Raw genomic sequence first — 12444 nt, 5'->3', positions numbered from 1 at the left:
TGTATTGTGCATGTACAAATCTCCGGAAAAATGGCAGCAGCAAGTGATTTGTACAGCACCAAAGCGGTGCTCCGGAGAGGTAATTATATTGTGTGCAGAGTGGGCCTGTGTAAACAGCACAGGTTACACCAATTATAGATACAACACTGGTAGCGTGACATTGTTTAGTTATTGCCCCAGATACTGCTCAGCAGCCATAGGATTTACTAGTCCTCTCCCTCCTTCTTCAATCCCCATTCTGTGCTACCCGTTCTGCAGCTGTTATCCCGGCACAGGATTCTGCATACAGACTGCAGCAGTGGCGTACGGTGAGGTCAGTGGCTAGTGAGGCACTACAGCCATAATGTCCGCCGAATCCTGCCGATGACCCCTAGCCAATGCCCGCTACTGCCTCTGAGCCGATACCCGCTGCCACTGACAATGGCTTACAAACTCGCCCACAATCAACTGACCCAGCCCTCCGCCACTAATTTCTATCTCAGTCTGATGCTGCCAATGCCCGCTGCCTGCCTGCTCATCATACTTGTGATATATTGTACATTTTTATAGAAAATAAAATAAAATTAGTGTTTGGGACTGGGAAGGGAGTGGGAGGACATGAATGCAATTTTGTTGTCCAGGGCTTCCATTAACTTAATGGAGAAGGGTCTGAATGGGTTAAAAAAAAAATGCGTGAGGTCCCCCCTCCTAAGTATAACCAGCCTCGGGCTCTTTGAGCCAGTCCTGGTTATTTAAATACTGGGGGGAAAAATGGACAGGGGTTCCCCGTATTTAGACAACCAGCACCGGGCTCTTAGTCCGGTCCTGGTTCCAAAAATACGGGGGACAAAAGATGTAGGGGTCCCACGTATTTTTAAAACCAGCACCGGGCTCCACTAGTCAGAGAGATAATGCCACAGCCGGGGGACACTTTTATGTAGGTCCCTGCGGCCATGGCATTGCCCCCCCCCCAACTAGTCACCTCTGGCCGGGGTACCCTGGTGGAGTGGGGACCCCTTAAATCAAGGGGTCCCCCCCCTCCAGGCACCCAAGGGCCAGGGGTGAAGCCCGAGGCTGTCCCCAGCACCCCTGGGCGGTGGGTGCCGGGCTGATAGCCATGTGTGTAAAAAAATAATATTGTTTTTTGTTGTGGAACTACAAGGCCCAGCAAGCCTCCCCCGCTTGCTGGTACTTGGAGAACCTCAAGTACCAGCAGGCGGGGAAATAACGGGCTCGCTGGTACCTGTAGTTCTACAACAACAAAAATACCCAAATAAAAACACAAACACACACACCGTGACAGTAAAATTTTATTAAAACACACACACTCACACATACTTACCTACATCCCACGCCGGTCACGTCCACTTGTCCAGTAGAATCCAAAGGGGTAGAGGCACCTGTAAAAATGAACATTATACTGACATATGAGAGAGAGAGAGAGAGAGAAAAAAACGAACCTGCTGCTGGAGCCGGCGGAGGAGGACAGCCGCACGTACTGTACGGCCACCGCTGCTGCCTGTCAGGTGATCGGGAGCCGGGAGGACGGAGCCAGAAGGGGAGGACGGGGTAGAGCTGCACGCTCCGCAGGACCGCCGCTGCTGGTAGTGAGGTGAGCGGGAGCCGGAGCAGGAGGACAGGGGGGGGGGGGGGAGCCACACACGCTGAAGGCCCACCGCTACTCCCGGCTATCATTAACGCCGGGACCCGCCGCCTCCAGCGCCGCATGTGGATGATTGGACAAGCGGATCTAGCCCTGGATCCGCTGTCCAATCACAGGTGCCTCGCTGACATGGGGGTGGTGTCCCTGTCAGCGAGGCAGCGAGGCACTTGGAACAGTGCCGCTTTCCCTATGGTTTTTCATGGGCTTTTACAGCCCAGTGCTAGGCTCCGCCCCCCGCACTGTCCCCGTTCCCATTATCCACGAGAGGCACTGCTATCAGTGCCTCCCAAAGTACTTTAAAGCAGAAAAATGATTAGGATTCAATAAAGAAGATACTTATGACACAGAATATGTGTCATAAGTATCTTCTTATCACAGGGGAGGCACTGCCTCCCCTGCCTCCCCTGACTGCACGTCCCTGGACTGCAGGCAGTGGTGATGATAAATAATAATAATTTTATTTATATAGCGCTCTTTCTCCAATAGGACTCAAGGCGCTCAACAGATACATAGCATAATATAGTACAGAAAATAATGAAGTACAGAACAGCTTTTCATAAAATATATATGCATGTAGATACTAAAGGGACATTGGGGGTCATTCCGAGTTGATCGCTCGCTAGCAGTTTTTAGCAGCCGTGCAAACACTATGCCGCCGCCCACTGCGAGTGTATTTTAGCTTAGCAGAAGTGCGAATGAAAGGATTGCAGAGCGGCTACAAAAATTTTTTGTGCAGTTTCTGAGTAGCTCAAAACCTACTCAGCGCTTGCGATCACGTCAGACTATTCAGTTCCTGCTTTGACGTCACAAACATGCCTTGCGTTTGGCCAGCAACGCCTCTGTTTTTCCTGGCACACCTGCGTTTTTACGAACACTCCTTGAAAACGGTCAGTTGCCACCCAGAAACGCCCACTTCATGTCAATCACTCTGCGGCCAGCTCTGCGACTGAAAAGCTTCGCTAGACCCTGTGTGAAACTACATCGGCCGTTGTAATAGTACGTCGCGAGTGCGCATTGCGCCGCATACGCTTGCGCAGAAGTGCCTTTTTTTTACTCATCGCTGCACATTATGGAAATACTTGAGTAAACAGGAAAGTCTTGAAGGATTCTATAGTTGGGGCCTCTCGCACTGTGCGAGGAAGTGAGTTCCATAGAGTCGGAGCCGCATGACTAAAAGCTCGACCCCCAGATGAATTACGGGAGATTCTAGGTACTGCTAAAAGTCCTTCATCTACAGATCGCAATAATGGAATGGGGCAGTATGGAGTCAGTAGCTGCTTCAGGTTCCTTGGGATCTGGTCATGTAGTGCTTTGAAACTCAGTAAGCCAATCTTGAAGATGATTCGCCATCTTACAGGCAGCCAGTGAAGGGAGTAGAGGATGGGTGTTATGTGGCTAGAACGGGGCTGGTCGGGTAACAGCCTGGCAGCTGTGTTTTGCACCACCGGTGCAATTCTTTTGCTGGGAGACAGATATCGTTCATCATAGCAGCTGTAGTTCCCCCAACCAAGACAGGGAATCTCTTACGACATGTATTATAAGAGACGACATTAATAATATAAATAACAGTCATTTGTTGGATAAAGCGTAACTTTATTACACATGCATTATCAAGCCAGAATTATTGTTCATTACTGCAGAGATAGTTACAGACGGCAGGACAGTACAGCATTTGTTATTGGTATATGTAAAGAGCAGTAAGCTGTCATCTAAAGTAGAGATGAGCGGGTTCGGTTCCTCGGAATCCGAACCCCCCCGAACTTCAGCCTTTTTACACGGGTCCGAGGCAGACTCGGATCTTCCCGCCTTGCTCGGCTAACCCGAGCGCGCCCGAACGTCATCATCCCGCTGTCGGATTCTCGCGAGGCTCGTATTCTATCGCGAGACTCGGATTCTATATAAGGAGCCGCGCGTCGCCGCCATTTTCACACGTGCATTGAGATTGATAGGGAGAGGACGTGGCTGGCGTCCTCTCCGTTTATAGTTACTGTTAGTAGTTAGTTGATCTGATTGCTGCTTAGCTTATTGTGGGGAGGATTGGGGAGAGCTGTTAGGAGGAGTACAGTCAGTGCAGAGTTTTGCTAGTTTTTTTTAATCCGTTCTCTGCCTGAAAAAAACGCTCCATACCATATCTGTGCTCAGCCTCAGTGTGCTGCATGATATATCTATGTATATCTGACTGTGCTGAGTGCTCACTGCTTACACAGCTGAATTGTGGGGGAGACTGGGGTGCAGTTATAGCAGGAGTACAGTGCACACTTTTGCTGCAAGTGTGACTGACCAGTGACCACCAGTATATTGTCTGCCTGAAAAAGTTAAACACTCCTGTGGTGTTTTTTTTTTTAATTCTATAAACGCATTCTGCTGACAGTGTCCAGCAGGTCCGTCATTCATTATATTATATAAATATTTACCTGCAGTAGTGTTATATTTTTTTTGTTCATCTCTATCATCTTTATCATCTCTATATTAGCAGACGCAGTACGGTAGTCCACGGCTGTGGCTACCTCTGTGTCGTCAGTGCTCGTCCATAATTGTATACCTACCTGTGGTGGGGTTTTTTTTTCTATCTTCTTCATACTAGTAGTTTAGGAGTCTGCTGACAGTGTCCAGCAGGTCCGTCATTATATTATATATATACCTGCAGTAGTGATATATATATATTTTTTATATCATTATCATCTCTATACTAGCAGACGCAGTACGGTAGTCCACGGCTGTAGCTACCTCTGTGTCGTCAGTGCTCGTCCATAATTGTATACCTACCTGTGGTGGGGTTTTTTTTTTTTCTTCTTCATACTAGTAGTTTAGGAGTCTGCTGACAGTGTCCAGCAGGTCCGTCATTATATTATATATACCTGCAGTAGTGATATATATATATTTTTTATATCATTATCATCTCTATACTAGCAGACGCAGTACGGTAGTCCACGGCTGTAGCTACCTCTGTGTCGTCAGTCACTCGTCATCCATAAGTATACTAGTATCCATCCATCTCCATTGTTTACCTGAGGTGCCTTTTAGTTGTGCCTATTAAAATATGGAGAACAAAAATGTTGAGGTTCCAAAAATAGGGAAAGATCAAGATCCACTTCCACCTCGTGCTGAAGCTGCTGCCACTAGTCATGGCCGAGACGATGAAATTCCATCAACGTCGTCTGCCAAGGCCGATGCCCAATGTCATAGTACAGAGCATGTAAAATCCAAAACACAAAATATCAGTAAAAAAAGGACTCAAAAATCTAAAATAAAATCGTCGTCGGAGAAGCGTAAACTTGCCAATATGCCATTTACCACACGGAGTGGAAAGGAATGGCTGAGGCCCTGGCCTATGTTCATGGCTAGTGGTTCAGCTTCACATGAGGATGGAAGCACTCAGCCTCTCGCTAGAAAAATGAAAAGACTTAAGCTGGCAAAAGCACAGCAAAGAACTGTGCGTTCTTCGAAATCACAAATCCACAAGGAGAGTCCAAATGTGTCGGTTGCGATGCCTGACCTTCCCAACACTGGACGTGAAGAGCATGCGCCTTCCACCATTTGCACGCCCCCTGCAAGTGCTGGAAGGAGCACCCGCAGTCCAGTTCCTGATAGTCAGATTGAAGATGTCAGTGTTGAAGTACACCAGGATGAGGAGGATATGGGTGTTGCTGGCGCTGGGGAGGAAATTGACAAGGAGGATTCTGATGGTGAGGTGGTTTGTTTAAGTCAGGCACCCGGGGAGACACCTGTTGTCCGTGGGAGGAATATGGCCATTGACATGCCTGGTGAAAATACCAAAAAAATCAGCTCTTCGGTGTGGAAGTATTTCAACAGAAATGCAGACAACATTTGTCAAGCCGTGTGTTGCCTTTGTCAAGCTGTAATAAGTAGGGGTAAGGACGTTAACCACCTCGGAACATCCCCCCTTATACGTCACCTGCAGCGCATTCATCATAAGTCAGTGACAAGTTCAAAAACTTTGGGCGACAGCGGAAGCAGTCCACTGACCAGTAAATCCCTTCCTCTTGTAACCAAGCTCACGCAAACCACCCCACCAACTCCCTCAGTGTCAATTTCCTCCTTCCCCAGGAATGCCAATAGTCCTGCAGGCCATGTCACTGGCAATTCTGACGAGTCCTCTCCTGCCTGGGATTCCTCCGATGCATCCTTGCGTGTAACGCCTACTGCTGCTGGCGCTGCTGTTGTTGCTGCTGGGAGTCGATGGTCATCCCAGAGGGGAAGTCGTAAGACGACTTTTACTACTTCCACCAAGCAATTGACTGTCCAACAGTCCTTTGCGAGGAAGATGAAATATCACAGCAGTCATCCTGCTGCAAAGCGGATAACTGAGGCCTTGGCATCCTGGGCGGTGAGAAACGTGGTTCCGGTATCCATCATTACTGCAGAGCCAACTATAGACTTGATTGAGGTACTGTGTCCCCGGTACCAAATACCATCTAGGTTCCATTTCTCTAGGCAGGCGATACCGAAAATGTACACAGACCTCAGAAAAAGACTCACCAGTGTCCTAAAAAATGCAGTTGTACCCAATGTCCACTTAACCACGGACATGTGGACAAGTGGAGCAGGGCAGACTCAGGACTATATGACTGTGACAGCCCACTGGGTAGATGTATTGACTCCCGCCGCAAGAACAGCAGCGGCGGCACCAGTAGCAGCATCTCGCAAACGCCAACTCTTTCCTAGGCAGGCTACGCTTTGTATCACCGCTTTCCAGAATACGCACACAGCTAAAAACCTCTTACGGCAACTGAGGAAGATCATCGCAGAATGGCTTACCCCAATTGGACTCTCCTGTGGATTTGTGGCATCGGACAACGCCAGCAATATTGTGTGTGCATTAAATATGGGCAAATTCCAGCACGTCCCATGTTTTGCACATACCTTGAATTTGGTGGTGCAGAATTATTTAAAAAACGAGAGGGGCGTGCAAGAGATGCTGTCGGTGGCCAGAAGAATTGCGGGACACTTTCGGCGTACAGGCACCACGTACAGAAGACTGGAGCAACACCAAAAACGCCTGAACCTGCCCTGCCATCATCTGAAGCAAGAAGTGGTAACGAGGTGGAATTCAACCCTCTATATGCTTCAGAGGTTGGAGGAGCAGCAAAAGGTCATTCAAGCCTATACAACTGAGCACGATATAGGAGGTGGAATGCACCTGTCTCAAGCGCAGTGGAGAATGATTTCAACGTTGTGCAAGGTTCTGCAACCTTTTGAACTTGCCACACGTGAAGTCAGTTCAGACACTGCCAGCCTGAGTCAGGTCATTCCCCTCATCAGGCTTTTGCAGAAGAAGCTGGAGACATTGAAGGAGGAGCTAACACAGAGCGATTCCGCTAGGCATGTGGGACTTGTGGATGGAGCCCTTAATTCGCTTAACAAGGATTCACGGGTGGTCAATCTGTTGAAATCAGAGCACTACATTTTGGCCACCGTGCTCGATCCTAGATTTAAAACCTACCTTGGATCTCTCTTTCCGGCAGACACAAGTCTGCAGGGGTTCAAAGAACTGCTGGTGAGAAAATTGTCAAGTCAAGCGGAACGCGACCTGTCAACATCTCCTCCTTCACATTCTCCCGCAACTGGGGGTGCGAGGAAAAGGCTCAGAATTCCGAGCCCACCCGCTGGCGGTGATGCAGGGCAGTCTGGAGCGACTGCTGATGCTGACATCTGGTCCGGACTGAAGGACCTGCCAACGATTACGGACATGTCGTCTACTGTCACTGCATATGATTCTCTCCCCATTGAAAGAATGGTGGAGGATTATATGAGTGACCGCATCCAAGTAGGCACGTCAGACAGTCCGTACGTATACTGGCAGGAAAAAGAGGCAATTTGGAGGCCCTTGCACAAACTGGCTTTATTCTACCTAAGTTGCCCTCCCACAAGTGTGTACTCCGAAAGAGTGTTTAGTGCCGCCGCTCACCTTGTCAGCAATCGGCGTACGAGGTTACTTCCAGAAAATGTGGAGAAGATGATGTTCATTAAAATGAATTATAATCAATTCCTCCATGGAGACATTCACCAGCAGCAATTGCCTCCACAAAGTACACAGGGAGCTGTGATGGTGGATTCCAGTGGGGACGAATTGATAATCTGTGAGGAGGGGGATGTACACGGTGATGAATCGGAGGATGATGATGAGGTGGACATCTTGCCTCTGTAGAGCCAGTTTGTGCAAGGAGAGATTAATTGCTTCTTTTTTGGTGGGGGTCCAAACCAACCCGTCATTTCAGTCACAGTCGTGTGGCAGACCCTGTCACTGAAATGATGGGTTGGTTAAAGTGTGCATGTCCTGTTTATACAACATAAGGGTGGGTGGGAGGGCCCAAGGACAATACCATCTTGCACCTCTTTTTTCTTTCATTTTTCTTTGCGTCATGTGCTGTTTGGGGAGTGTTTTTTGGAAGGGCCATCCTGCGTGACACTGCAGTGCCACTCCTAGATGGGCCAGGTGTTTGTGTCGGCCACTAGGGTCGCTTATCTTACTCACACAGCTACCTCATTGCGCCTCTTTTTTTTCTTCTTTGCGTCATGTGCTGTTTGGGGACTATTTTTTGGAAGGGCCATCCTGCGTGACACTGCAGTGCCACTCCTAGATGGGCCAGGTGTTTGTGTCGGCCACTAGGGTCACTTATCTTAGTCACACAGCTACCTCATTGCGCCTCTTTTTTTTCTTCTTTGCGTCATGTGCTGTTTGGGGAGTATTTTTTGGAAGGGCCATCCGGCCTGACACTGCAGTGCCACTCCTAGATGGGCCAGGTGTTTGTGTCGGCCACTAGGGTCGCTTAGCTTACTCACACAGCTACCTCATTGCGCCTCTTTTTTTCTTTGCGTCATGTGCTGTTTGGGGAGTGTTTTTTGGAAGGGCCATCCTGCGTGACACTGCAGTGCCACTCCTAGATGGGCCAGGTGTTTGTGTCGGCCACTTGGGTCGCTGAGCTTAGTCATCCAGCGACCTCGGTGCAAATTTTAGGACTAAAAATAATATTGTGAGGTGTGAGGTGTTCAGAATAGACTGAAAATGAGTGGAAATTACGGTTATTGAGGTTAATAATACTTTGGGATCAAAATGACCCCCAAATTCTATGATTTAAGCTGTTTTTTAGGGTTTTTTTAAAAAAACACCCGAATCCAAAACACACCCGAATCCGACAAAAAAAATTCGGTGAGGTTTTGCCAAAACGCGTTCGAACCCAAAACACGGCCACGGAACCGAACCCAAAACCAAAACACAAAACCCGAAAAATTTCCGGTGCACATCTCTAATCTAAAGGGGGGTACACACGGAGCGATAATCTAAGCAATCTGACTAGATTGCTTAGATTTTCAGCAAGATCGCTCCGTGTGTACCCCTAACAGCGATAGCGATGTGCAGCCCCGCGCATCGCTATCGCTGCTGCTAGATTGGCCTGCATGCAGGCCAATCTAGCGGGTCGCTCACTTCACCCGCTGGGTGAAGTGAGCGCCCCCCCCCCCATCTCCCCCCGCACGCTCAGCACACATCGTGCTGTGCTGAGCGCCTGGAGAGATGTGTGCTGAGCGGTTCGCTCAGCACACATCTCTCCCGCATCGGGCCGTGAGTACTGGCCTTAAGACCCACATTTATCAAGCCTTGGAGAGGGATAAATAGCACGTGATAAAGGGTATGGGTCATTAGGTCGACCATGCTTATGTCGACAGTCATTAGGTCGACCACTATTGGTCGACATGCATTAGGTTTACATGGTCATTAGGTCGACATAAACAAGGTCGACGTTGAAAAGGGTCGACATGAGTTTTTTTACTTATTTTGGTGTCGTTTTCTTCGTAAAGTGACGGGGAACCCCAATTAGTGCACCGTGTCCCCTCGCATGGCGAGTACAGGTTACTGTTCCCAATCATAGTCCACGTGGATCCCAAAGTATGAAAAAGTTAAAAAAAATAAAAGAAAAACCGTGAAAACGCATGTCGACCTTTTTCCATGTCGACCTAATACATGTCGACCAATAGTGGCCAACCTAATGACTGTCAACCTAAGTGTGATCGACCTAATGACCATATCCCGTGATAAAGTAGCAACCAATCAGCTCCTAACTGTCAATTTTTTTTAAACACAGCCTGTAAGATGGCAGTTAGGAGCTGATTGGCTGGTACTTTATTACCATGCTATTTATCACTCTCCAAGGCTTGATAAATGGGGACCTAATACGGTTATTTTTTAAAAACCACTATGGCAACAGCGCCACCTGGAGTTTCTGATAAGACAGTGCTGCCCACATCTGACAATGCTGCTGATTCTGAGTCTGCATCCGTGTCTGTGACTTTTGGCGGTCGCCCGTCTGCGACTTTATGCAAATTGTGTTTTATTAGTAGAGAAATAACAGTATACAGCCCCAAAAAATTGCATACAGTACAAAAATTATCGTAGCATAAGCTGACATAACAGTCGTAGACCAAACATACAGAGAACAAAAGCAATGTATAATATCATCAGCCTACTTAACTTGAGACAGTAAACTGTATTATCTTCAAGTAATCATAACAAGAAAAACAGAACATACAAGAAACAAAAAGAACAGACAGAAAAAAGGGAAAGAAAGAGAAAAAAGAGAAAGATGGTTAGACCGCCATCACCGTCACAACCCTAAGATGTCGTAGGGGGGGAGGGTAGCGAAAGAGTTTTGTATTCCTGCGTCCCTTTGAATTCCAGCCAATCAAACCACACGGATGTGAATTGAGACGCAGGGAGTGCCACGAGACCGGCCACACCTCCAGCAGACGTCTGGAACACTCGGAAACATGTGGTGGACCCGATCCGGGCATCTATACCATCTCGAGACCACTTTGTATTGTGCCTCCAGGACTTGAAGTGAGGGTGAACTAGCAAATGTGAACTGAAAAATGCGAGACCATTGGTCAGTGGTCAACTCTTTACCCAGGTCTTCATGCCAAGCCGTAACAAATGCCAGAGGACGGGTGGGAGAGCTCGCAAGGCATTGTCTGTACAGTAAAGATATTAGGTGTCGTGGAAAATTCTCGGAGAGACACAAGGACTCAAAAATCGTCGGTTTCCATCCCACCGCACGAGCCGGCGTTGCAGTAACATAATGCCGAATTTGTAGGTAAGCCCAGAAAGAATTAGTCGGTAGACCAAAGGATCGTTGCAGGTCCGCGAAGGGATGGAAACCCGTCGGACCAATCAAGTGACTCAAATGAGAAATGCCAGCTTCAGCCCATACAGATGACGGAGACAGGGAGAGGGGATTTGCGGGTAGATCTGGATTAAACAATAGTGGTGTCGGCAGTGAAGGGTTTGGGCTAAAGGAGTCTAGAAACCTAAATTTCTTCCATATCTTAAGGGTCGGGCCTAAGGTGGGATGTGGTACACGTGGAATTTTTTTGAGCCAGGGGAGAATACAGGTAGGAGCACCCGCAGTTAATTCCGCTATGTGTGGCCATTGCTTAGGGCTTGGGGATCTAGACATATCACTAACTCTGGCCAAATGTACAGCATAATAATAGCTAATAAAATGAGGTAATTGTAAACCGCCTTCTCTACGAGTACGGGTCAGTGGGAATTGGGAGAGTCGGTGCCCTCTCCGCCCCCAGATAAAATGACCAACAGATGACTGCAGAGTAGTGAAAAAAGAAACAGGTACTGCTATGGGCAACGCTTGCAGTAGGTACAAAACTCTAGGGAGAATTGTCATCTTTACCGTGTTAATCCTACCCAGCCAAGTAAGTTGGAGTGAAGACCATTTATTTATATCTGTAGTAATCTTAAGCAATAAAGGAAGAAAATTTACCCGGTATAAATCAGGCCCGTCTGCGACTTTATGCAGACGCCACTATAAAGCCAATATAAATAACAATAAAAATTTTAATATTTTTTGGTGCACAAAGAAATTAAAATATATTAAATTATAGAAAGGCTGCTAGCCGAATGGATAAGATAATAGTATATTTATATTTAAGCTGCTCCCATACGAGTACTCTGTAGTACTCGCTATTAGACAGAACAAAAAAAAAATGAGATGCACAGTATCACAAGGGAGCGCTAAATTTAATTAATAGTAAAAACAATTTATTCATATGTATTATACTAAAATCAATGCAATTAATAGACAATGGGGGTCATTCTGACCCGATCGCTCTCTGCAGTTCGCAGCGCAGCGATCGGGTCGGAATTGCGCATGTGCCTGCACCGCAGTGCACCGGCGCATGCCGGATGGCCGAAGCCTGTCATTCCCTAACGATCGCCTCTGCCTGATTGAAAGGCAGAGGCGGTCGATGGGCGGCACGGCGGCGTTAGGCTGCCATCATGGGGGCGCGGTCCGGCCAACGCAGGCACGGGCCGCGGCGGCTGCGTGACGTCACACGCAGCTGCAGTGACCGTGTGCAGCAACGAGCAACTCCCGGCCAGCCGCAGGAGCTGCGTTAGCCGGGAGTTACTCAACAAGCACAAAAGCATCGCCTCTGTGCGATGCTTTTGTATTTGTGCGGGAAGGGGGGGGGCGGACTGACATGCGGGGCGGGCTAGCCCTGTGCTGGGCGTCCCCCCGTATGTCTGGGAACATGAACGTAGCTGTGCTAAATTTAGCACAGCTGCGATCAACTCGGAATGACCCCCAATATATTACACCATTTTCTACCACTGCTCACTAGTCAGTCCATAATACCACCAATATTATTGTAGTCCACAGAAATCGGTATACGGAGCTCCAGTGCAGGATAATTAAGCACAGTGAAAGTGCTATTTGTAACTCCAAAGAAGGCTGCTTGGTAAAGAGATAGTGAGTTTGCTGTATATATGGGAT

At 48.0% G+C, this 12444-nt stretch overlaps 1 protein-coding gene across 1 annotated transcript in view; it reads left to right on the top strand.

The window, feature by feature from the left end:
* BRAF (B-Raf proto-oncogene, serine/threonine kinase) overlaps nucleotides 1–12444 on the top strand; it is a 284434-nt gene that overhangs the window by 254545 nt on the left and 17445 nt on the right. The gene's annotated exons all lie outside the window — the stretch shown is intronic.

This window comes from Pseudophryne corroboree, chromosome 6 (genome assembly GCF_028390025.1).
Source record: "Pseudophryne corroboree isolate aPseCor3 chromosome 6, aPseCor3.hap2, whole genome shotgun sequence".
Lineage (NCBI taxonomy): Eukaryota > Metazoa > Chordata > Amphibia > Anura > Myobatrachidae > Pseudophryne > Pseudophryne corroboree.
This window is presented reverse-complemented; position numbering and strand designations above follow the sequence as displayed.